Genomic DNA, 26,172 nt, shown 5'->3' on the forward strand with positions numbered 1-26,172 from the left:
CTCTTGGTCGAATCCAGTTTTTGGACACAGCGTGTTTTCCTCACAAAATATTCAAGAGGTCACATTAGTTGCTGACATTTTTACTGATATTCTATTATGGAAATATTAAAATATATACAAAAATAGAAAGGATAAATAGCAAACACCTGTGTACTATCATTCGTCATCACCAATGATCCATTTATGGCTATTGTTATCTGCTATACCCACCACACCCACCTCATTTGGTGAAATATTTAAAACAGAATACACCATGAATTCCCATTAGACTTCCTTTTTTTTAAAAGCCTTTATTTATTTCTTTGAGAGAGGGAGAGCACAGAGGGAAGTGAGAGGGAGAAGCAGACTCCCCACTGAGCAGAGAGCCCACTGCGGGGTTCAATCCCAGGACCCTGAGATTATGAACTGAGCCAAAGGCAGAGGCTTAACCAACTGAGCCACCCAGGTGCCCCATCCCATTAGACTTCAAATTGAGGACATGAATGTTTTCAATTAATCTCATGGATCTTACAGTGTTACTACCTTTCTTGCATACCAAAAATCTGTTTTCTCAACACCAAAATGATTACTCATTTGATTTAATCCACAATACACAGAGCCACTACTATTCTAACATTATGATGAAGAAAAACAATTTAAAATTTGTCTTAAAAAAGCTTTAGACCTTCAACTCTATGGTCAACTAATCTTCGACAAAGCAGGAAAGAATGTCCAATGGAAAAAAGACAGTCTCTTCAACAAATGGCGTTGGGAAAATTGGACGGCCACATGCAGAAGAATGAAACTGGACCATTTTCTTACACCACACACAAAAATAGACTCCAAATGGTTGAAAGACCTAAACGTGAGACAGGAGTCCATCAAAATCCTAAAGGAGAACACAGGCAGCAACCTCTTCGACCTCAGCTGCAGCAACTTCTTCCTAGAAACATCGCCAAAGGCAAGGTAAGCAAGGGCAAAAATGAACTACTGGGATTTCATCAAGATAAAAAGCTTTTGCACAGCAAAGGAAACAGTCCACAAAACCAAAAGACAACCAACAGAATGGGAGAAAATATTGGCAAATGACATCTCAGATAAAGGGCTAGTATCCAAAATCTATGAAGAACTTATTAAACTCAACATCCAAAGAACAAATAATCCAATCAAGAAATGGGCAGAAGACATGAACAGACATTTTTCCAAAGAAGACATCCAAATGGCCAACAGACACATGAAAAAGTGCTCAACATCACTTGGGATCAGGGAAATCCAAACCAAAACCTCAATGAGATACCACCTCACACCAGTCAGAATGGCTAAAATTAACAAGTCAGGAAACGACAGATGTTGGCGAGGATACAGAGAAAGGGGAACCCTCCTACACTGTTGGTGGGAATGCAAGTTGGTGCAGCCACTCTGGAAAACAGTTTGGAGGTTCCTCAAACAGTTGAAAATAGAGCTACCATCTGATCCAGCAATTGCATTACTGGGTATTTACCCCAAAGATACAAATATAGTGATCCGAAGGGGTACGTGCACCCCAATGTTTATAGCAGCAATGTCCACAATAGCCAAACTATGGAAAGAGCCAAGGTGTCCGTCGACAGATGAATGGATAAAGAAGATCTGGTGTATACACACACACACACACACACACACACACACACACACACACACACACACACAGGAATATTATGCAGCCATCAAAAGGAATGAAATCTTGCCATTTGCAACGACGTGGATGGAACTGGAGGGTGTTACGCTGAGTGAAATAAGTCAATCAGAGAAAGACATGTTATCATATGACCTCACTGATATGAGGAATTCTTAATCTCAGGAAACTAACTGAGGGTTGCTGGAGTGGTGGGGGGTGGGAGGGATGGGGTGGCTGGGTGATAGACACTGGGGAGGGTATGTGCTATGGTGAGCACTGTGAATTGTGTAAGACTGTTGAATCACAGACCTGTACCTCTGAAACAAATAATAGATTATATATTAAAAAAAAAAAGAAGATAATAGGAAGGAAAAAATGAAGGGGGGGAAATCGGAGGGAGAGATGAACCATGAGAGACTCTGGACTCTGAGAAACAAACTGAGGGTTCTAGAGGGGAGAGGGGTGGGGGGATGGGTTAGCCTGGTGATGGGTATTAAAGAGGGCACGTACTGAATGGAGCATCGGGTGATATACGCAAACAATGAATCATGGAACACTACATCAAAAACTAATGATGTAATGTATGGTGATTAACATAATAAAATAAAAAAATAAAAAAAAGCTTTAGAGTATATCCTTCTAGGCAGGTACAGGAAATGACTGGGTCTCAAAGCCACTTGAACTAATTCCATTCTGTATGGTTATGCCACCAACCTGCTGTCGAGTCAGGTTTAATTGTTTCATTCCTCCCCACCTCTCAATTTTTCACGACAGCCTTTTTAACATTTAATTTTGTTACAGTTTTGTGAACTATTTAGAAGGCACCAAAGTCAAATCTACAAAACAAGATACATTCAAAGAGGTCTAGCTTCTATCCCTGTCCCTCCACCATGTTTCCTCTTCTCCACATAAGTGTGGGCATGTATCTGTATCAGTCAGGGTTCTCCAGGGAAATAGAAAAGGATGTGTGTGTGTGTGCGTGTGCGTGCGTGTGTGTGCATGTGTGCGTGCGTGTGTGCGTGTGTGTGTACACACACTCATTTTGAGGAACTGGCTTCAGCAACTGTGAAGGCTGATAAGTTTCAAGATCTGCAGTTAGCAAGCTAGAAACCCATCTTAATAAAAAAAATCATACACACACACACAACTTTTACCAATTTATTCCTACATTTTCCCAAACACATTGTCAGATTAAAAAAAAAAAAAGCCCAACATACACATAAAGGCAAAATTCCTTAAAAGGTCATTGACCACTGGATGGAGAAAGAGTTGCAAAGTTGTTTTGCAGCGTGTCCTTATCCACACAGACGTGGTTCTGGTGTGCAGTTGTATGCACTGCACACAATCTTATTTTGGTGTGATCTTGAAGAAATGGGTTTGAGGTATAGGCTTCAGGGTGAATCCCAAGAAGGAAAATGTTACTATAATTATGCTAAATGTCAAAATATCCTAAAGAGCTAACTTTAAAAGTACTTTAAATGTTTCTTTTCCATGCAGTAACTTTATTCATCATATTGTACACCTAAAACTAATGTAACACTATGTTAACTAACTGGAATTAAAATAAAAACTGTAAAAAAGATAAATAAAAATCTATCATCAAAAAAATAAAAATTGAAAAATTTGAATGAAAATTCCAGGTTTTCAGCTTCTTGTGAAACGGGAGGCCCTGGGAACTCTGAGCCTGCCTTCTTACGTGGCCACCACGGGCTGGAGGCAAAAGCTGCTCCCCTCGGTGACTCGATGAACCATATGCTCTTCAGTTCGCCAGTTCCCACCCAGCCTAACTCACGAAGTTACATTTCCGCAGACTCCTGAAGTCTCTCACTGGAGTCTCCCATTTCTTCTCTCTGGCATTGCCATGTGCTCTGTACATCAATACATGCAGACAGACACCACACTGGGGGTACTGAATGACCAAGTGGGAAATGGGCACTTTTCCCCATCACAGCACTTCAGCCTGTGCATGAGAACCAATTTTTCAGGTCAATATTGTCCTTTCAGAGATAGCATGCCATCTGTATTTTTCTATTTTTGGTCCTTGTGGGGAGAGCTCTGCCAAAAGGGCCCCAGACGGGGCATTCAGATCCAGTGTGAGAAGCAGTGGGCTGGAGGGTATGTTCATATAAAACTAGCAGCAGGTAGACTCCACAACAAAAGGAAAAAAGAACAAGCAAATATCCACCCAACCCTTCCCCCCATGCCCACCCCCCCAAAGGATATGTCAATGATCTTGTTTTGGATTATTCCTGATGATTTGTGTTAGTTGGAGAAGCAGAACCTTTCATAGAAACACATCTTGACATATCTGGTTTGTTTGTGTGATATGTGCTTATAAAATAAGTAAGAACTGCTAAAAATTCTTACATAAGATTATATTTGGGGTGGTTAGTAAGCCTATTTCAAATAAAATATATGACCCTCACCTCTTATAGTATACAGATCCACTATCCATAACATTTACTGATGGCTTACCAGGTACTCATTACTATACTCTGTGCTTTTCATCTTAATTGTTACTGAAAACTACCATGTTACTTCTTGAATGTAATCATAACAAAATAATCCTATAAATGTGAAATTATTTGGCTATAGAGTTGTTTATCACCATGCCAGTTATGAGAAAAAAATTAAAATTTAAAAAACTACCTAAAAATTTCATGTTAAAATAACTGAATATGATATAATAGAACATGATGTGGTCCTGTAGAGGAATAAGAACATAGGCAGGGCTCCTGGGTGGCTCAGTTGGTTAAGCAACTGCCTTCAGCTCAGGTCATGATCCTGGAGTCCCGGGATCGAGTCCCGCGTCGGGCTCCCTGCTCGGTGGGGAGTCTGCTTCTCCCTCTGACCCTCTTCCCTCTCGTGCTCTCTGTCTCTCATTCTCTCTCTCTCAAATAAATAAATAAAATCTTTAAAAAAAAAACATAGGCAAATGTGCATAATTCATTATTAATGAAATAATTAATAAAGAAATATATATGTATATTTTATGCCATTTTAAAAAACATGTTATTTATTTATTTACTTACTTACTTACTTATAGAGCATGAGCGAAGGGAGGGGCAGAGGGACAGGGAGGCAGAGAATCTCAAGCAGACTCCACACTGATATGGAATCCCCCAGTCCCAAGATCATGACCCCAGCCAAAATCAAGAGTCGGACGCCGAACAGACTGAGCCACCCAGGCACCTGTTTTTTATGCCATTTTTGTATAACTATATGCAGATATTCATACACATGCATACATATATGCACATAAGAAAAATTCTGGGACAAATTTCATAGGGGGAATTCTGGAAAGAAATATACTTAAAAGTTAATATTGAAAATCCTTGCATGCCTAAGACATGAGTGCTTTTTATATTCTTTGTTTTGCTTGTCTGTACTTCATCATTTTCTGTAAGTAGCCATTGTAATTAAAAAACTTGTCATAAAATATAAGTTCCCACTGATTTATTTTAAAAAGCAACATTTGTCAAGAATCTCCGTCCTACACTAAATGCGATATACATATTGTCTCATGTCATCCTCTCAATGATCCTATGAGATAGTCTTTATGTTCCCTATTTCCCAAGTGAGAAAATTTACTGGTAAGTAACTTGCTCACAATTGCATAGCTAGTTAATGACAGGATCAGGAATCTGAACCCAAGTCTTTCCAATTCAGACTATATGCCCTTACTCATTATTTTAACCAAATGTAATGTATGTAAAAGCCATCTATGTAAGGTATCTGCTGGGCTTCATAGGGCCACTTTGATTTTTCACTTGCTTGGGGAGGGCACTCAGCAACGCTAGCGACGGCCCTCTCCAACCCGGAGAACAATGCCCTCTGTTCTGATGGTCAAACACCTCTACTCCACCCTTCTGGGGTCCAGAGGTTCTTTATTACAACCCACCCGCTTCCCATGCCACGGGACATAAGAAAAATGAATCCTCTGCTATTTCTGGAAAGCTTCCTGTGTACGTAATTGTGTGCTGCAAGCCATGGGGAGTCAGAAAAAAAGAAGGCCCTCCCCACCCTGTCCTCTGAGACCGTTCATAACACAGCTGACGCACAGGCAGAGAACCGCGAAAGAGAAACCGGAAGGATCAACGTTTGAGAAACGTTCCTGTAATCCAACAGGCAATGCACTGCTTTACTGAAATACCTCTTTTGGTAGGGAACTCACCACAAACTTGCCAAATCTCTACCATTTCATTAGGTTATAGGTTCTTCCAGTGCTTGGGAACCATCACCTCATTTTTGCTCTCCCACTCCCCAAGTCCGCCCAGCGATATTGGTGGGAAAGGTCTATCCAATAATATCAATTTACGTTAGTGGCCTCTATTTCCTAAATATAATACAAAGCAGACTAGAGTGGCCAACCACGTACATTCCCACATTAGAGTCTCCTTTCTGGCTCTGGAACAATCAGACTGGATGAGATACACATCAAAACAACTTGAGAATCACCTTATTTAAAACCATTTCACCTTTAACTGCAGACATAAGAAGCTCTCAGTATTCTTAAGATAGGAGTTTTAGGTCAGTTTTAGAGCAAAATTTCCCTCCCAGTAAGATGCAAAAGAGACATTTAGAAGATTAACAGTCAATCCCAAAGTAATTAGGAGGAAAGAGACCTTCCCCCCCCCCGCCCCCGCTTCCCTGTTCAAATGGTAAAACTTCAATATTCTTAAAGGCAAGCATAAAAATTCTAGCAGCCAGAAAGCTAGGCTTAAGGGAGCCACTCTGTCCAGTCAGCTGGTCCTAACGTCTATAAAGTACACTCAAAATGAAAGCAGGAGGTCAGGATCCCACTGTCATGCCTGTGAGGGCAGGGTGTCAGGCCTCCTGCACACGGCAGCACACCAGCGCCGACCCACAAGCCTGTCCCATGGAGCTTTCACATATAAATGAGGGAATCTCTGTATTTTCCCAGTCCAATTTAGAGTGGCCTCCCTGTAAGGTCTTTTGGGGGAGGGAGGGCTGGGGTGGGGTATGGGAGCAGAGGTGTATCGAATTTGGAGAATCTCCCTTTGGGCTAGTTCAAGGATGGTGGCATTTGCCCTTTATTTTTTATCTGGTCCACACTGTCTGGCTGGTTGTTTTGAATGGACAGTTTTTGACAAAATGAGTACAGAATAAAGAAAGAGGTTTCAGAGTGGCAGGCCAATGGACTGAAATATTAATTTGTTTCTTTCTTCCTATCTCTCACGCTGGCCCCTGGCCCCTTTTCATCACCATTTCAAATAGGTTCCTAGGCTTTGTAATTACGAGGCTTAGAGATTTTGAGAGCAAAGCAGAGGCAGCCTGAAAGCAGTGGGGTTTCTTTTGTAAAAGGTGACTCTAACTGAATGGAGAGCGCCAGTGAGTTAGGAAGGGAGGCAAAAAGGAGAGGAGAGGTTTTCCAACTGGGGGATGGACAAGAGACGTGTGAATCCCGTGAATTCCAGAGACCACTGTCCTGCCAGGGCCCCCAGGAAGGGATTAGGACTTCAGAGGGAAATGGCTGAGGGGCTCCACCTTCCCCAAAGTCTCCCCTCCACAGGAATGGCAGAGAGGTCCCTTTCCCAGACCTAAATGGACCACGTGCTTGGGACCACAGTTCTCTTGGCTACTGCCAATGAAAGACAGTGACTGGCTTTCCACATAAAGTATCATGTCATCTGCGAAATGAGAGAGTTTGACTTCTTCTCTGGCAATTTGAATACCTTTTATTTCTTTTTGTTGTCTGATTGCTGTTGCTAGGACTTCTAGTGCTATGTTGAACAATAGTGGTGAGAGTGGGCATCCTTGACGTGCTCCTGATCTTAAGGGAAAGGTTCTCAGCTTTTCCCCATTGAGGATGATATTTGCTGCGGGTTTTTCATAGATGGATTTTATGAACTTGAGGAATGTTCCCTCTATCCCTATACTCTGAAGAGTTTTAATCAGGAAAGGATGCTGTATTTTGTCAAATGCTTTTTCTGCACCAATTGAGAGGACCGTATGGTTCTTCTCCCTCCTCTTATTAATATGTTCTATCACATTGATTGATCTGCAAATGTTGAACCACCCTTGCATCCCGGGGATAAATCCTACTTGGTCATGGTGGATGATCCTTTTAATGTACTGTTGGATCCTATTAGCTAGGATTTTGTTAAGGATTTTGGAAGAGGCAACCCACAGAATGGGAGAAGATATTTGCAAATGACACTACAGATAAAGGGCTGGTATCCAAGATCTATAAAGAACTTCTCAAACTCAATACCCAAAAAACAAATAATCAAGTCAAAAAATGGGCAGAAGATATGAAACACACTTCTCTGAAGAAGACATACAAGTGGCTAACAGACACATGAAAAAATGTTCACCATCATTAGCCATCAGGGAAATTCAAATCCAAACCACATTGAGATACCACCTTTTACCAGTTAGAATGGCAAAAATGGACAGGGAAAGAAACAACAAATGTTGGAGAGGTTGTGGAGAAAGGGGAACCCTCTAACACTGTTAGTGGGAATGCAAGGTGGTACAGCCACTTTGGAAAACAGTGTGGAGGTTCCTCAAAAATTAAAAATAGAGCTATCCTATGACCCAGCAATTGCACTACTGGGTATTTACCCCAAAGACACAGATGTCGTGAAAAGAAGGGCCATATGCACCCCAATGTTCACAGCAGCAATGTCCAAAATAGCCAAACTGTGAAAGAGTCGAGATGCCCTTCAACAGATGAATGGATAAAGAAGATGTGGTCCATATGTAAGAATATTACTCAGCCATTAGAAGGGATCAACTTTTACATCAACATGGATGGGACTGGAGGAGATGATGCTAAGTGAAATAAGTCAAGCAGAGAAAATCAATGATCATATGGTTTCACTTATTTGTGGAACATGAGGAATAGCAGGGAGGACATTAGGAGAAGGAGGGAAAAATGAAGGGGGGAAATAAGAGGGAGAGATGAACCATGAGAGACGATGGACTCTGGGAAACAAACTGAGGGTTTTAGAGGGGAGGGGGTGGGGGGATGGGTTAGCCTGGTGATGGGTATTAAGGAGGGCACGTACTGCATGGAGCACTGGGTGTTATACGAAAATAATGGATCGTGGATCACCACATCAAAAACTAATGATGTACTGTATGGTGGCTAACATAACATAATAAAATAAAAAAAAAAAAAAGAAAGACAGTGACCAGCACCCCCAGAACCCTTCCCACTGGTGCTGGCAAAACACTGGGATGTCCAAAAAAAATCCTGAGATGTAAAATGCCCTGCTGGCCTTTGTTGGGGGTGGTGGAACTGGGAATTAGTAGTATGCTGATTTAAAGAAAATATTATTTCTTGCTCCTCTGACTTTGCTTGGCATTAGCATCAAACAGGTTTTTAATCCCTTCAGCCTATTTCCAAGCTGGACGTAATGCCAAGTCCTATTTTAGGATGCAAGTTGCGAGCCTGTCTCTTGATGGGGAGTTTTAATGGCAGGCATTATTTAGTTTTGTTTTGTTTTTAAGATTTTATTTATTTATTTGACACAGAGAGACACAGAGAGAGAGGGAACGCAAGCAGGGGGAGTGGGAGAGGGAGAAGCAGGCTCCCCACTGAGCAGGAAGCCCGATGCGGGGCTAGATCCCAGGATTCTGGGATCATGACCTGAGCCGAAGGCAGATGCTTAACTGACTGAGCCACCCAGGCGCCCCTGGCAGGCATTATTTAGTTTTGATCAAAGAGTGAACCAATTTTATCTGCGGAGATTGCTTTAGAATGTAAGCTTCATGAGGGGTGGGACTTTGCTCACTGTAGTCTCAATTCTTAGAACACTGCTTGGCCCACAGTATGTACTCAGCAAGTATTTGTTAAAGGACCGAATTCTTCATTCTAAATGCTGTGTTTTGAAGGGTACTGAGGGGATTATAAAATGTTAGAACCTAGGCTTATCCCTTGAGCAGATCACAATGTATCAGAACATGCATTCGCATGTTGGGTAGTACAGTCCCCAGTGGGTGACAATTGGTGACTGGGGAGGAGTTGGGAAAAACCTTACTCTTTTATGTATAAAGCAAAAATAATGCCTAGGTATAGAGAGTGTACACAGTTTATCTGTAGTATTAAACTTTCATGAGGGGGTGAGCAATTAGGAAAAAAACTTGTCTAAAAATGCTCTTGGGGGAAGGGAGGCAATAAAAAAAGAGGTTGAGAAACACTGCATCAGAGTGTCAGAGATTTTGAGACTGCTCTAGTTTTTTTCCCTTTAATCTAAAAATGGTCACTTCTGCCAGTCACGTATTGAACCATCTTCTCTGGAGCTCCTCAGCCTGTAAAATATGACAGAACAGAGCAGCATAGGTAAAGAGCAAACTCCTTAATGCAATATTTAACACCATCTTCATCTGACACCTGCAGATTTCTCCAGATTTGTGCTTCTCACTCCGGCACAAAACATGCTAGTGATTTCTCCAAACTCTTCCCCTTACCACATCTTTGCAAATGTCCTTCCCTTGGCCGGTCACGCTTTTTCTAACCTTTCTGTGCTTCTGTCCAATCCTTTGGGTGTGGTTAGATATCTTTTCTGGGTCTGGGGCACCTGAGGTCTTCTTATACCCTGTGTGCATCTCTAGTAGAGTATTTATCACATGTACAACAGTGATTCACTTACATTTGTGTCCTTCCTTGCTAGACTTCAAATTCTTTGAGATGAGGAATAGTGTGTCACTCATGATTCAATCCTCATAGCCCAGTATACTGTATCTTTTTTTTTTTTCTTTTTTTAGGGTGGGGGGAAAGGGGCAGAGGGAGAGGGAGAGCGAGAATCTCAAGCAGGCATGCCCAGTGCACAGAGCCCAATGTGGGGCTCCATCTCACGACCTGGAGATCATGACCTGAGCTGAAATTAAGAGTTGGATGCTTAACCAACTGAGCCACCCAAGCGCCCCACAATGTATCTAAATACGTGACTGCAAGAGCCAAAAAGAAATAGGCTAAACTAGAGATGTTTCAGAAAGCATGCCTTCATACAAATATAAAACAATAATATCACAGCTACTGTTTTCGTATGCATTAGACAAAGCACTTTACTGACATCATGTCCATCAATCTGCACTGTTAGCCCGTTTCTCAGTTGAGAAAATTATTGCTCCAACATCCTGACACATAAGCTCCTAAACAAAAGTCCTTCACCACCATTCTCCCTGCGGCACTGCTAAGCTCTAAGCGTGTACCCAGCCCCGTGCTAAATGCCAAACGAGGAGACATGAAGACGGAGTCTCCCTTCTAGGAGCTCCTAGGCTAATGGGGGGAAGAAAAACATGATGGCAAGGATGTGGCTAACAGAAGCTCTCACACCTCACTAGTGGGAACACAGCGCAGGGCAGAACTTTACAAGAAGGTTTGACTGTTACGAAGTTAAACCTAGAGTTACCATATGACCCAGAAATCCCACTCTTAGCTATTTGCCGAAGATAAATAAAAACACATGGTCAGCCAAAGACTTGCACGTAAATGTTCACTGGAGTAAAATTCACAATAACCAAAGAGTGGAAATAAATCAAATGTCTATTAACTGATGAGCAGATATAATAGTCTCTATCTGTGCAATGGAGTACTATTCAGCAATATAAAGGATTAAACCCTGGCACATGCTACAACTTGGATAAACCTCAAAAACATGATGCTAAGTAAAAGCAGCCAGACACAAAAGACCACATACAGTATGACTGTGTTTCTATGTAACGTCTGGTGAGGCAAACTGATGCAGAATGTAGATGAACAGTTGTCCGGGACCGGCAGTGAAGAGGGACTAGAAATAGCCTCAGTGAATCTATTGAGGTGACAGAAACGCTCCAAAATTGGATTGTGTTCATAGCTGCATAACTCAGTAAATTTACTAAAAATCACTGAAATGTATATTTAAAAGAGTTAATCTTATAGTATGTAAATTTGACCAGGTTGTTTAAAAAATAAAGGAGTAACAGACATATAATAATGTTCATGGAAATGAGGAATCTAGTTCTGGAGACACATGGTATTACATGCTTTGGAATTCCCCAAATCGGCAGAGAAGCAGTTTAGAGATATACGCTAGGAGAAAGAGAGAGCAGGTTAGAGAGAGTGTCGGTAAGAGACAACCCTATTATTTGTCTACATCTGGTATGGAGTTACTAAAGATACAGGTTGGCAAGTGTTGGTCATCAAGGACTAAGCACAGGGAAGGAGGAGAAGTCCAAAGGAAGACAGAGCTGAATTAAACCCAGAACCTGTTTCTGTGGTCAAGGCAATTACATTGTAGGCTAGGCTATGGTGGTTGCTAGTGATCTTTTTTATCAGGGAGCATTAAAAATGGGACCATTACCAGTGCTGAATGATTAACACAGCAGCAAGAGAGAAGACCAGATGACCTCTCGGTGTCTAGGTCACAGCTTCTGATCGTTTGGGTCAGATGCTATACGATCTCAACTTCATCCATATTCCTTCTTACTTACTTACTTATTTATTTGACAGAGATAGACAGAGTGAAGGAGGGAACACAAGCAGGGGGAGTGGGAGAGGGAGAAGCAGGCTTCCCGCCGAGCTGGGAGCCCGATGCGGGGCTCGATCTCAGGACCCTGAGATCATGACCCGAGTCGAAGGCAGACGCTTAGCTGACTGAGCCACCCATATCCTTTTCTTCTACCATTGATACCAATTTATCGAATAGTTTTTTCTTTCTTCTCCTTATTGCTGCCAAGGTACCATAAAACTAGAAGTTCATGGATGGATTGTTTACAACACTGTATATGTGTGTGTGCGTGTGTGCGCATGTGTGAGAGAAAGGGAGGAGGGAAAGAGAGGGGGAGAAAGAGAGAGGGGGAAGGAGACAGGAGGGGCGAGGGAGGGGGGAGAGAGGGGAGGAGGAAGAGAGAGACAGAAATGGAGAGACAGAGAGAAGAAGGAGGAACAGGAGGAGGGAAGAACAGAGAGAAGAGACAGGGAGAGAGAAGGGGGATATAAGACACACGTAGTTGTCAAATTGCTTTGGTGCCTCAGTGGGTAAGAGGCACCCACATTTTATAACATCTCATAAAGTTTCTTTTAATGATTTATAGATCCAAGGCCATGGTACTTCCTGGTTGCCAGTAGTAATGTATAGACGGAAAGTCTTTGCTGTATACTTTTCTTGGGGGTTCAGGAGCCAAAGGGGGTGTTCCTCCCACACACATACACATAGAGAATAAGGCTAATTCTCTTTATTTTCAAATTGCTTTATTCCTACTTGTCCTTTAGGGCATACCTACCAGTTTCTTTGGGAAACCTTCTTTGATTCTTTTCAATTCTTTATAAAGAAGCTTTCCTCAGTGACTGGAACACACAAACACAGACAGACACACAGGGCATTTCATTATAGGGCTAAGAGTATGAGTTCTGCAATCAGAGCGCACGGGTTAATTGCTATTCTACCACTTAACTTAGTGGCCTTCCTACTTCTCACTCTTCCTTACATAGCCAAGATAATGAGATCTTCTAAATTGAGGATTAAATCAGAGAGACCAGGTGTATCAGTCAGGAGAGGTTACGTTGTACCATGATGAAGACAACAAAATTCTCAGTGGCTTCAAACAACAAAGATTCATTTCTCACCCAAGTTGTAAGTCCATGGCGGCATAATAGTCAAGTCAAGCTAGGGACATCAGATGATCGAGCAGCCACGATTTTAAAATTGTGCTGCTGTCTTTGGGCACATGCAGGATTGTATTTCCCCGCCCACTTATGGTCGGAGCCGTGAGATTTGTTGTAGCTTGTGAAATGTGAGCATAAGAACAGCCAGGGCATGCTTGACAATGCTCTTCTCTCTCTCTCTCTCTCTTTCTCTCTCTCTCGATTGAAAGCTTCTAGCAGGTAAGGGCAGTATTTTAGCTGTTTTTTTTATCCTAGTCACCTGCTGTAACCCGTGCACAGAGCAGATAGACAGTAAATTTTGACTAACTGGATGAAAAGTATTTTGTCAGCCACAAGAACTGTGACTAGAGCCCCCAAAGGAAGTCAGGTCTGGCTAAAAAGTCAACGAGCCCTAGCTGGGGTACCTGCTACCCAGACCGGTACCGTGCTTGCTGGCCACCTGGAAAAACAGCTAGATCACCATGGGGATTGTTGTATACCTTTAGATATTGGTTAAAGAGTATCCTTCAAGAATGTGTGCAAGGAAATGTAAGCACATCTCATGGAATCATAAGGTTGGAGCACTTGGGCGCTGGCCTTGATCCTTCTGCTAGCTTTAAGGCAAACTCAGATAAGCCTAGCCAGTGTGAACCGGTTTCCTCCTACCTCATGATGGTTAGATGGACAGCACAAACATTACAATCTCCTCCACTTAAAAAAGTCCTGTGTTATGATGCACAGGAAATGGGCCGTTCTCTGGACAGCAACACATCACAGCTGTCATCAGGAAGTGGTGCCCACGACCCTGAGGAGCCACCACGAGGGCATCTTGTGTGACTCGAAGTTCTGCCAAGGGAACATTTGCGAAACCTCTTACAAATTCCTCCAAACACACACCCAGATTTGGGGAGGATTTAGTCACGAAATCTACAGCCGGCACATTGTTCTGAAACAGAAACTTGTAAGCAACCTTTAAAAAGAGACCTCGGCGGAGAATTTATCGATTGTTTGAAGGGAAGAAAATGAGAGATGGATCATAAAGTACAAGTTGCTCCAGCCCCTGTCCCAGGTGACATATGTGAGCTTATGAATCCCGAGCTATTGTTGGTAAAGGAGGGGGACTCATTTATCTCAAGCAGATGCATACAAAGAAATAAGTGAAATAGGATGAGGCCAATGCCAAGTGTTCCGATGAAATTCCCGCCGCGGCAACCCCTGCAGCTCTCTGAGCACTTCCCACCAGCAAAGCCCGATTAAGACGCTGGCCTGAGTGATATTAAAAATGCACACTGCGAAAATCCCTCCCGAAATAGATTCTTACACCAGGGCATCCACCACGAGGGAGCTACCTATCCTGCCTTCTCTCTGTTTCATTAGGAAAAGTTGTCAGCTGTCCACGACAGTGTCTTTTATGAGACTCCAAGTTACAGCTTCAAAGGACCCAGGGCCTTTTTGATACTTGTGAGAAAGGTTCTGAGGAGAAGTTCAGAAAAAAGCAGGCTAGTGCGTACGCTCCCAGCACTAGAGCTGTCTTACCTATTAATTTGGCACCTCAGTTCATGTTTTGATGTCCAAATTGGCCTTCTGAAGGATGGCACCGCATACACCCTGCATTGTTCAGATGGGTGACCAATTTCCACAATTACCCTTCGGCCTTAAACTGACGAGAAAAAGCAGGCGTCTGGAGGTGATGCCTGTTGCTGCTTCCCTCACGTGCTGTACCCCTGAGGCCTGATATTCTTCCCACATTTCATGCATGTATTCTCAAAAGAGTGGCACAACTCAACACAGTACAGGCAATCACTGAAGCCCGGGAAATCCCATCTGCTCAGAGAACAAGGGCATGCACTGGTCTCTCTTTCCCGGAGCATTACCCGGCCAGAGCCTTGAAGTACTGGGAAGAAGGAGGCAGGGCAAGAAGTGGGGGGTGGGGGGTGAGGAGGGAAGGTAGGCTGGAGTTTAGACAGGAGGTTCCAGAAGTTGTCTCTGAGGGGGAACCCAGATGAAGTGAGGGAGCCAGTCATGGGAAGATCCAAGGCAAGGGGAACCAGTGGGGCCCATTTGGGAATACAGAGAAGGCTAATGTGACTGTAGTGGTGTCACATTTACCTCTCCAGAAGACAGAGAACAGTAGGAGATGAATTCAGACAGATGGGGAGGGACCAGATCAACAGAGCCTCTTGGAGAAGATGCTATTAGAGAGTCCGATTTTTCTTTTATATCCGGTCTACGCCAATGGGATGCATTAAGGAAAGGAATGAAGGGAAGCGATTTACACTTTAATTTAGATACATTCCAATAAGACTTTCATGAAAGGACTGAACCCAACTTTGATAAATTCACTACCTCAGAATTAATTCCCCAAATAATTTTCTAATAAAGGACTTGCTGATAATAGATTCTGTGATTTTCCTCAACTGAAATGTTTTGGAATTCACTCTCTGCTTCCTTTGTTGTCTAAATTCCAAGAGCACAATAAACATGACCATGGGTTTTGGGATCCAAAAGACCTATTTTGGGGTTCAGATCCCATCACTTACTAGTCATCTGACCTTCCTTGAGCCTTTTACATCTGTGAAATGGGGATCAGGGTATCCCTTTTGAGGACTGAGTGCATGTGTGTGCATTTGATCTGCTCAGCACCATGCCTGGTACACTGTAAATACTCAACAGCACCCTGTGCTGAACCATCCACCAGCCCATCCCCCACCTCCCGCATCCACCTCCTCCCTCCTTTCCTGACTACCTTCTCTGATCTATGGCAGTCACACTCTGCCACACACAATGTAGCACTCCGTTGATTCGATATGCTCTGAGAGTCTTGTGTAAGAAGAAGGGGAAAGAGGGTCAATGGTGGAGCTGCGAATGTCAAGTGGATGGAGAACGAGGGAGGTAAGGGGCAAGATGAAGCAGCAAAAGGTTTGCCACTGAATTTGAAGAAAGGGAAGGGATTAGCATTCAGCCTGTGTCTTCCGGCTAGCAGGGAGGAGAGGGAAGGAGAAGGGGCGTTCTTGGGCTTGCCGGAATTGAAACTGCCTCCCTCTCTGGACGAAACAGTACTTGAATAATTTTAACTGCAAACAGTCAAGTCATCAAAAAACAAGAGACTGAAATTGGTTAAAGGGATTCCATTTGCCTCTTACTCCCTTTGAATCACCATGCTGGATATTACCCACATCCCTCCAACCACTTCTGAAGAAGGGAATCTTTAAAGTCTGAACAGCTTCAGAGACTAAGAACGAGGATAATTCTCTGGGCAAGAAGAGTGGATAGCAGAGATTAAAAATCCATAGCAAACGGAATCACAACCATTCTTTAAACCTTGTTTAGGAGAGTAGTTGTGACAGTGAATTTTATATGTCAGTTTGATTGGGCTGTGGGGGGTGACCAGCTGTTTAGTCAATCATTATTCTGGGTGTGTTGTGACAGGGCTTCCGGATGCAATCAACATTTGAATTGGGAGACCAAGTAAAGCAGAGTGTTCTCCTTCACATGGATAGGTCTCATCCAATCAGTTGAGGCCTGAATAGAACAAAAAGGCTCACCCTTTCTCAAGGAAGGGGGAATTTTTTCAAATTCGAACTGAAACATTGGCTCTTCCTGGGTCTCCAGTCCGCTGGCCTTTAGACTAGAACTGAAACATCAGCTCTCCTGGTTCTCAAGCCTTAGGACTCAGATGGGAACCAAATCATTGACTCTCCTGGGTCTACAGCTTGCTGACTGCAACTCTTAGGACTGATCAGTCTCCATTATTGTGTGAGCCAATTCCTTATAATAAATCTCCTTCTATATACACACACAAACACGGACATGTGCACACACAGCCTATCGTTTCTGTTTCTCTGGAGAACACTGACTAATACAGAAGTAGAGAAGTTTATCCCTAAATTCAGATTACTGAACTGTCACAACAAAGCAAGTGAGCATGACTTGGAATTAAAAGAAACCTTCAAAAAGAATTCATCCATGTTATGTAATCTCCACCTGCATGACTCATCTCTTAAAAGATGTGAGCCTCTCTCTCAGAGAGAACATAAGACTTTCTTAGCCCTTGCTTGGGAACAATAGCCACCACTGTCCTTTCTGCTTCCCATGAGAGGGAAACCCAATTATGTGACAGTATCAGGAGTTCGCAAGCACCAACTTAGAACTGTTGCACGGATCTCCCCCAGAACTGGATGCCAGGCTCCAGATGACTATGTAGTCAGGTGAGAATGAGCTATGTCACAACTACAAAGAGCTTAGGGTAATCTTGACCTTAATGGCAATGGGGCTACCACAGGTTGCTGAGAAACTAACACTTAGCATAATGTAAACTTACTGGGCATTGTTTGGTCTGAGTTTATATTTATGGCAGTCATCTAGAAGTTGGAAGCAGGGTGCTTCTTCTTGATGGTGTGGATTCCACACGCTTATATAAGCAACTTGAGAGATTTGCCTGTAGTTATTAATGGCTCTCTGTATGCTTTGATTATAAGGAAGCCATAGTAAGATTCACTTTTTCCTGCATTCTCTTTAACCCAAGTGTGTCTGAAAGGTTAGCAAGAAAACTCCCTCTCTCGTATTAAATACAGGAAGAAAGAGATGCATAAGATGAGTAGAAAGAAAACAACATCCCTCAGGCAGGTCACACTTAAAAGGTACAATGGAGGAGATCTAAAGTTAACTGGAAAACGTTCATTTGAGGTACATTTCTGGTTTTCGGGAACCTCAGATACAAGCAATATGGTAAGGACTTCTTATACTTTTAAAACTCTTTATATTAAACAAACAAACAAACAAAAAAAGAACTTGTTCCCAAAGGTTATGTGGCAGATATTCCTCATTTACTTTACTAGCATTTTCAATTTTGGCTCAAATCCTATTATTCAGTAGATATGAATTGGCCAGTGGGAACATTTCCAGCTACAATATTTCAGAATTAAAATCTAATTTAACCAAGATGACCCTGGAAATTACCAAGCTCAGGTAAAAGGAAACCTTTTAACATAAACGGCCATGCGTTATTCATTCCATCCAGAGGGTGCTGGGAAAACTCTCCAATCATTTTTATTTTATTTTTTTATCATCTAAGCCACCTTTCTCATCATACAATGCCTTGTAATGGGCAAGCTTTTTTTTTTTTTTTTAAAGGCTATGCCACCATCACTGATGTATGTGTAAGAATGAGACCAGGTCTGGGAAACTCAGAAAAGCCATTTCGGAGTGGCTGAATAAGGGGGGAGTATGAATAGTTCGAAAAAAATGCACAGTCTAACAAATAATTATACAATAAAGATGTTAGCTTAGGGAGTAACTCAATGCTTTCTTCCTTAACTTCAGATTTAAAAATATCTTTATTTTTTATCAGAAAAGTACAGTACAGCAGCTGAATATAAACAGACCTTTATTCATAGGCCAGTTCTAGTCTTTATTACCTGTGTGACCTTGAGCAGGTCACTTGCTATTTTGCCCCTCGGTTTCCTCTTCTATAAAATATAAATACACTGCCTAGGCGGATGGGTATCAGCATTCAACAACATTTAAATTGCTTGGTAGAGAAAGTAGAAAGCTGTGGATCCTTTGTAAATGTTACTTCTTTTCTTTCAGTTAAAAGTAGAAAGAAGTTTGGCCTTAATAGGCTCTGTATTTTTACGGGGGAAAAAAAAAGCCTTCTGTTAAGGGCAGAGATTTTTAAGGGCAGGATTATTTCAGGTTTTCCCTTTCTTTCATAATAACATCATGCACTAGAGAATGAGTTCTTTAGTGGATCCAGACTAAAGCCCATGGAGTTATTTCCCTCAGGGCCAGGTCTGGCATGTGGGACTCACCAGAGTTAGTTTCTATATCCTGGAAAGACCTGGCTTCTGGGATGTCAATTTCAGACTTGTGGAAGCATTCACAGAGTTTCTTTCTGTTGGCTTAGACATAAGCTTCAAATCCCAAAACACATAACATCCAGGCCCAGATGGCCATTCTAATGGGCATCAGGTTATCCCCTCTCCCCCCTGGATTTAGCTCCAAAGTCTGGGTTATAGTGCAATGACACTTACTTGAAGCTCTGCCCCCAAGTTGATAAGGATGTTATTTGAGGTGGCCCAAAGCTCACCGTAATCTCCTGGAGGATGCCAATTTCGCAAACTTGAAATAGAGACACACTATAATGAACAGCAGGGCTTTACTGAAATTCAGTATCTAGAAACATCCTTGCTGCAGTCATTTCAAAAAACATAAGTAACATCAAACGAGATGTGTGAAACAAAGTAGTTGGCTTGGTAGATAGAGAAGAAGACTTTCAGTTCGAATGGGGGAAGTGGCATTTGGCTTCTATTTTGAGGGTGACAACATACTTTATTCACCAAGCAGCATGGACAAGGTGCCAAGCTGATTACAGAGGCTACTGCTTTCAAGATAGAGGTTAAAAAATACGGAAGAAAAGAAAGAACCTGAATTTCCCCTGAGGTTGACTCCATATATAAATGAAGCTGGGGGACTCCTGGATGTCCCTTTCCTTTTGGTTGGGCACGTGTAAGGACACAAGACAGGTAACCTGTGGACAACCCTTGTGAGCAGCAGGAGTCAGTAAGCATTTAAGATGGGCATCCTGTGTCAACTGCAATTTGTATCCATTCCTTCTCCTCAACCTCAGGGTGACTCCCTTTATAGTCAGACATTTGAGATTTGTTGTCTTCTAAAAATGTCACAGTCTGATTCCTGTTAAATATCAAGCACAAATAAAAGAAAGCCTTCTGTCATAGACACGCCCAGAATCTTGGGGGCTCCAAGAAAAGTCAGAAGAACCTAAGTCTACTGCAGTCACACTGGCCTTCCTGCTTGTCCTCTGAATACATCAAATAGATCCAACCACAGGGCCTTTATGCTTGCTGTTCCCTCTGCCTGGAATGCTCTTCCCCAAGTTCTCTGCACAGCTGGCTTCTTCCCTTACTTTGGGTCTCTGCTCAAACATTATCTCCCTCATCAGGCCTTCCCTTACCGCGCTATCTAAAATAGCACCCTCGCTCCAACTATGCCAGTCCACTGCTTAATACCTAATGGAGTTCCTTTTGTTCACGTGGGGATGGTTGGTGCTCCAATCTAGATCATAGCTCCCTGGAGAGAAAGACATTGCTTCACTTACTGCTGGAACAATACCTAACATATAGTAGGAGGTCAATAAATAATTTTTCAAAGTAAATGTGTTATCCTTGACAAATCACTAAAGCCGTCATTTTTTCCCTTGTAAACTGAAATAACAATATATAATATCATAAAGTTTTGCAAAGGAATTAATATACTTTGAAAAACTACTCAAGAAACCATAAAATGCACTGAAATGTTAGTCATTTCTATTATCCCCGTTACTGTGAACTAGCTCTTCTATCAAAGTACCAGGTAGTGATGGATTTTGAAGCTGTGGCTTAATTTATAAACTTGTCCAAGAGTAGGTGAGCTCCTTGAAAGTAGTCATCATATTTCACTGTTTTTTCCTTAGGCCTGACTTAAAGTAGACACAATAAATTCTTGTTGGATAAATAGAGGGATGGAGTAAATAAAATGCCTTGGCAAAGGAAAGGGGAGGGGGCCAAATGTCCAGTTCTGACTCATAAAACAGGGAATGAAGACAACACACTGGACATGGTAATAGACCAGAATCCTAAGGAGTGTCAGGGCTAGACCCCAGTCCAGAGGTCTAAGCTGAACCCCTGGCCCCAAATCAATAAAACTGTCATGGTTAATCTATTGTTCATAAACAGGAGGTCAAACCTGAGCCATGAATCCACTCTGTTAAATGACAACAGATACAAGGCCCTAGGGAGAGACAAGAATTCCTGAACTATGGTCAGGACTATGGTCAGGGCTATGGTCAGCCCAAGGCCAGAGGCTATCAGGAACGGCATTTCACTAGGATGGAAAGAAATAAGCTGCTATAAGTGGGGTCACCACTGTGTGGTCAGAAATGGCAGTGGGTTCAGCCACGGGTGGGTCTGGGCACCACAGAACTCACGCAGCAAAATGTACATCTCTCTGATCACATTTATGGCTCACATTTTGTGAAATCCACGGTAAATATGGGAGACCCACTAAGGCAAACAACTTACAGTTGGTGATTCTGTTTCATATAGATTAGATCAGAAATGAACTGAATGTATATTTAGACATAAAATTAAAGCATTTCAGAGCAAGAAGAAACCTTGGAGGTCATGGTACCCAACTTTGCCATTTAACAGAAAAAGAAATTGGGGCTCAGGGTCTACAACGACTTGCTCACAGTCACACAAGTAGTTAGCGGCAGGACTGGAACCACGATTTAAGTCTCCTGACTCCTCATTCAGTGCTCTTTCCACTTTACCATTCCAGTATTACTGAACCATGACTAAGTCAGTCAGACTATTTGAAAGTGACCATGGAACAGAAGGATGCAAAATGTCAAGCAATGAATGAAAATAGGGCCTTTCCCTCACTCCAGAGTTGTGTTTGCAGAAACCCAGACATTTAAGTCATCAGGAAGAACATCCCAGACATCTAAAAGTCTCAACATTCCTCCAATAATTTAAAACTTATTTTAGAGCCAGAAGGCCCCTTAGCAATTATTAAGTACAATTCCCTAATTTTACAGATGATGCGCTATGCCTTAGAGAGGTTAGTTTCTCAGTAGCATACATCTGGTTAAAATGGCCCAAAGTGTTCATCAAGTGATTCTTACACTATTCTATATAGATAGTCTCAACTGTCTGGGAATGGGTCCCAGGGATGCTTTGAAAAAAAAATCCTTGTCATTCTCATCAAACCAAATGGACATGTTTGCATAAAATGGTACAGTGGAAGCAAGGACACCTAACATCTAGAAAAAACACTCTGGAGGTGATGCCATTTGCTGTGTAACAACTGAAAAACAATTATATTTTTTGTCTGACATGTGAAACACACCTAGGTCAAATGTAATTCCCCAAACCAGTATTTAATATGGGTCTCAAGGCACTGAGGGAACTTGCCCAGGGCCTGACCTAGAGCAGACAACTTAATAAATTCTTGCTGGTTGGTTGGCTGGTTGGATGGATGGATGGATGGACGGACGGACGGACGGAGGGATAAGTGGGTGAACAGAGTAAGTAAAAGGCCTATGGCAGAGATAGAAAAGAAAAGGAAATGGGGCCAAGTGTATAGCTTTGATTCATGAAACTTGGAATTAAAACAAAACAGTGGGTGGCAGGGGTGGGGAGAAACACACTAGTTAAGATAACAGACAAAAATCCCAAATCAGACACCTCAAACAGTGCCCCCAACAAGGGGTTCAAGCTGAACCCTTAGTTCAAAGGAAGAATTAAGGTCTGTGATATAACAATTGATATGGTGCATGGGAGAGAAGGGGAACAGAAAAAAAACCTTGCTGGGGTAAATCTAACCCTTGCATTTAGTAAGTGAATAGACTCAGAAAATCGCTTTGGACCAGCATTTTGGAAATCACTTTAACTGGTCTTGGGCTGTAGAATTTTGGACAAGTAAGCAATATTGTCCCAAAATGTTCTAATTTTTTTTCTGATATTTGAATATATAAATTGTGCCTGGTAACCATAAGACTAAGATTTTGGAACAAAAACCAGTCAGTGGGGTAAATTACTGTGGACTGTTCAGAAGGCCCATGTAGGCTAACTGGAGGGTGATGACCAGCATGGATGCTCGGACTGGCTGAGACGATCCTGGAAGAGCTGGTTCCCATCAAAATTTGAGAGGTCCCCCACAACAAATGTGGGTACAAATGTTAGTAAGACTAACTTAGTCTTGTACTAGAACTTGTACCCATTATACAAATTTAGTTGTCACTGAAGGCTTGTAAAACATTACTCAAGACACAAACACCTCTGACCCAAGTTTGTAACAGAAATGCATTTATCCCTTTGCTTAGTGGGATTAGCTTTCCCCCATTCATCCTCCTTTCTGGGATACTCTCCTTCCATTCCCCTGCATATCCCTTCTGCTAGCCCCCCATGCCCAAATCACAGTACTCTTTCGGCCTTTTTGGTCCCACCCTATTTTACTCCTATGAATATCAAAGGACAGAGAGCAGGCTTCTAGGCCAAGCTCTTCTGCTCACCAAAGTATGGCCCTATATGAATGGTTCTCAACCAGCAGTGATTTTGCTCTGCAAGTGGAAATTTGGCAATGTCTGGAAACACTTTTGATCATCACAACTGGGGAGGAGGGTCCTTAATGAGAGCCAACGGTATCTAGTGGATACAGGCCAGAGCTGCCACTGAACATCCTGAGATGCACAGGACAGCCCCCTCACAATAAAGAATTATTTGGTTCAAAATGTCCAAAGTGCTGAGGTTGAGAAACCCTGTCCTAGATGATTCAAATATTGCTAAGTCTCAGTTTTCTAACTGACCAAAAAGATAATACTTACCTGCTCTTCCTAACTCTCTTGCACGGAGGACGGATCGGTAATGTGCACATAAGCGTTTTGAAGCGTACTTTATAAATGTTACTTTTCTTTTTAGCTCTTGATACTTTCTCAGATTATCCAAGGAGGCTTAAAAGGTGCTTATATTACTCATTCACAATACAATCTTTTACTTTGACTTTAGAGAGGATCTTTATTCTAAAGAGAACACAGAGCAGAGCTTTTTATTTACCAAAGCCTACTGAGCAAGCATTACCACCCCTGTTTTTGAGATAAAAGAATTGGCAGAGGGAACATCCAACCCTTTCTGCAGGAAAAAAATAACAACAACGACAACAACGAGTTAGAGTTATTTTTTTCATTAATTCAATAATTATTTGATGTTAATATGTGTAAAACAGTAACAATATAATGAAAAATATTACTATCGCTCCCTTACGATATCTCAATGAGCTAAATGCTTTAGACACATTGACTGCTTACAACAACCCCTGAGGTAGGTCCTATTATTACCCACATAGGTAAAAGATAAAATTAAGTCTTGGAAGCAAACTATTTGCCCAAGGGCAAATAACCAATAAATGGCGAAGCTGGGATTGAAATCAAGCCCTATCTAACTCAAATGGCTGTGCTAGGAAACACTATGCCATATTGTGCTTGGCACCGAATGGGCACCCTAGGGGATCGGAGGGAAAAAACAAAATATGAATCAGATATGGATGCTGCCCTCATTAGCTAGCAGTCTCCTAAAGGAGATCAGAAGTAAACACAAAGGGAGATAGTAATAAGTGTCAAAGATGTACAAATGACCTTCCAGAACGGGATTCTAAAATTTACAGCTTGAGGCATATGGATTCAAAGTACTGAAATCAGAATTAGGGAGAAAATAAAGCGATAGAAAGGAGGTGCCCAGACAAAGTGGGTTCCTCAAGTGGACACCAATACTTCATTACTTTTAGTTCCTACAGAATTGCTCTAAACTCTGAGAGGCTAGCCTATACTGATTAAAACACTATGATGATGAGATCAGAGTCTCTGGGTCACCTTCCCTGTGGTTAAATTTCTTTTGCCACAATTCAAGGCCATACACTCAATCAAGGATGGCAAATGTGGCCATGTGTGATGCTACCCCTCATGCAGATCGAATGTCATAAACAGGCCACAGCACCTTTTCCTATGTTGTTGGGAAAAGCCTCAGAGTCCTTCGTAACGCTCTGCCCCAGTCCTTAATGTAGATGAATGGCACCTGAAATAAACCTCTATCACCCTCTAGGATTTTTCTATCTATATGCTATACCTCACTTAAAAACATGTTTGTAGATGAGGTACATAACGTCAGGTAAAGCAAGAGCTCTGTGCAACAGAGCTTGTTTTATACATGGGGAACCTGAAACAGAACAGTTAAAATTAAGGTCAAAAAAGATCCAAGTGTTAAAGAAGATGTGATACACACACACCCCCACACACACACACACACACACGCAGGAATATGACTCCGCCATAAAAAAAGAATGAAATCTTGCCATTTGCAACAACACAGATGGATCTAGAGAGTATATACTAAGCTAAATGAAATAAGGCGGAGAAAGACAAATACCGTATGATTTCACTCATATGCGAAATTTAAGAAACAAAACAAACAGATGAAAAAAAGAAAGACAAACAAGAAAACAGACTCTTCACTACAGAGAATGGATGGTTACCAGAGGGGAGGGGTGTAGGATGGATGAGATATGTGATGAGCCCTGAGGAGTATACTGTTGAATTAGTCTATTGCACACCTGAAACAAATATAACACTGTATGCTAACTACACTGCAATTAGAATTAAAAAAAGAAAAAAAGAAAGGTAGCATCATCCTATGCAAGGTATTTATAAAACAGTATTTGATGTATGCCAGTTAGTTTTTCTGATGCAGAGTACAATAAACTCTGCCTATAATTGAAGAAAAAAAAGACCCAAATCTCTTATCAGAGAATGATTTCCTGTTAAACTTAAGAGTTTACTATAACTAATGACCGGATTTACCTCTCAGTTTCCTGGCAGCCATGGCAAAAAGAGAAATACTACTTAGGGGATATCATTGCCATTTTCTGAAAAAAGGAAAGGCTTATAATATAATTAGTCACATTTTTTTTTTCCTTTTAGATAGCACTGAATCACACAAGAATGCTGCTGCATGGTTCCTTATTTAAGGATAACTGAGTAACTGTTAATAAAGGGCATGTACTTTAGAACAAAGTATTGGAGGGGACTTGACGAACAAAAGAGTCAGATTCAGGGCAGTTGCACCGTGTCACAACACGTGCTTTTCGCCATGGGGAGGCCATCTTACTCACCCCTAATGGTGGAAAAAACCAGCTACAGAACATGGTAGGCCTGTAGGTCAAGGAATATTCTTAGACACTTAACCCCTGATACAATGCTCTTTCTAATGGACAGGCATGATATTAAATTCTAAAGTCAATGCATAAAGTGAGACTAAGTCAAAAAATAAAAATGACTCTTGAAAATCTCCTTAGTTGCCAGAGGACTGGGTGGCACAGTAGGTTAAGCGTC

The 26,172-nt window shown here is 41.9% G+C and overlaps 1 protein-coding gene across 2 annotated transcripts in view; it reads right to left on the bottom strand.

Annotated features, from left to right (window-relative positions):
• SGCD (sarcoglycan delta) overlaps positions 1-26,172 on the bottom strand; it is a 965,947-nt gene that overhangs the window by 224,887 nt on the left and 714,888 nt on the right. The window lies entirely within an intron of this gene.

The sequence above is a fragment of the Callorhinus ursinus genome, unplaced genomic scaffold (assembly GCF_003265705.2).
Source record: "Callorhinus ursinus isolate GAN/ISIS: 27379988/994484 unplaced genomic scaffold, GSC_fseal_2.0 scaffold3, whole genome shotgun sequence".
NCBI lineage: Eukaryota > Metazoa > Chordata > Mammalia > Carnivora > Otariidae > Callorhinus > Callorhinus ursinus.